The following is a 1498-nucleotide window of genomic DNA, read 5'->3' as shown; positions in this document are numbered from 1 at the left end:
TTCCTTCTTTCTTCTTCTTCCTTCCTTCTTCCTTCTTCCTTCCTTCCTTCTTCCTTCTTCCTTCTTTCTTTCTTCCTTCCTTCTTTCTTTTTTCTTCTTCCTTCTTCCTTCTTTCTTCTTCCTTCTTTCTTTTTTCTTCTTCCTTCTTTCTTCTTCTTCCTTCCTTCTTCCTTCTTCCTTCTTCCTTCTCTAACGATCCCCATGACCTCGTCCCTCTCTTCTCTTTCTCAGAGTAAAAAAAGAGGGAATCTGGGAGGAAGACGCTCATCACCGTCACACACACACACAGACACACACACAGACACACACACACACACAGACACACACACACAGACACACACACACACACACACATACACACAATCACACACACACACACACACACACACATAAAACAACCCTTAATTGGAGCTAAGACAAACTGGGATACTTGTACATCACAACCCTCCTACAACCCGTGACCCCCGCCCCCAATCCTCTTCTCTCTCTCTCTCTCCCTCTCTCCCCCTCTCCCTCTCTCCCATCTCTCTCCATCTCTCTCTCTCTCCCTCTCTCCCTCTCTCCATCTCTCTCCATCTCTCTCTCTCTCTTGCTCATCTCCTTCCCTCTTGTTGCGGTGGCAAGTAAGCAGCTTAAAAAACACCTACAGGGTGTGGACATCGGGGGCCCCACGCGTCTTCCAGAAATGCATGTTGGTTTTAGGAGGGGGGGGGGGGGGGGGGGGGGGCAGCGCTGAAAGGGAGAGCGCCTCCTCCGTCTATTCTCTCCATCCACCCTCTCTCCGCCTGGCATCGGCGGTGCTAGTGTGGCGAAGGCGAAGCCAAGGCTGTCCCCTTCGCATATAGCCGGGGCTGACCAGACGGAGCCGTCATGGCCCCCTCCGCAAGACTGTCCTCCATTGCCCCCCCCCCCCCCCCCCCCCCATCATCACCTCCACCACCACTAACTCTCTCTCATCCTCTTTCCTCCTCAGCTCCGCTCTGCCATGGGCACCGATCCCCCAATCTCCAAGGTGATTATGACACACACACAGAAAGAAAAGAACGACCCCCAAGAGACGGGGGCCATGCAGAGATAAGGGGGGGGGGGGATGATGTAACAGGGAGTTAGGATTTGGGTTGAGAGCCTCAGAACTGTTCATATCGTATATCGTATATCTATCTCTATCTCCTTTTTACTCTATTCCTTTTGTTGTTGTTGTTGTTGTTGTTGTTGTTGTTGCAGAAAGCAAGAAGGCGGTTCATCGGAGGGAGAGCCGTTAATGCTACTTTATACTTCTGAGTTTCAGAGGAACATGTTGCTCCTACTACCTAATACTACTACCTAATACTACTACCTAATACTACTACTACCTAATACTACTACCTAATACTACTACCTAATACTACTACTACCTAATACTACTACCTAATACTACTACTACCTAATACTACTACTACCTAATACTACTACCTAATACTACTACCTAATACTACTACCTAATACTACTACTACCTAA

Source organism: Cyclopterus lumpus, chromosome 7 (assembly GCF_009769545.1).
Source record: "Cyclopterus lumpus isolate fCycLum1 chromosome 7, fCycLum1.pri, whole genome shotgun sequence".
NCBI classification, from domain to species: Eukaryota; Metazoa; Chordata; class Actinopteri; order Perciformes; family Cyclopteridae; genus Cyclopterus; species Cyclopterus lumpus.
The sequence above is the reverse complement of the archived record's forward strand: the minus strand, read 5'-3'. Positions refer to the sequence as shown.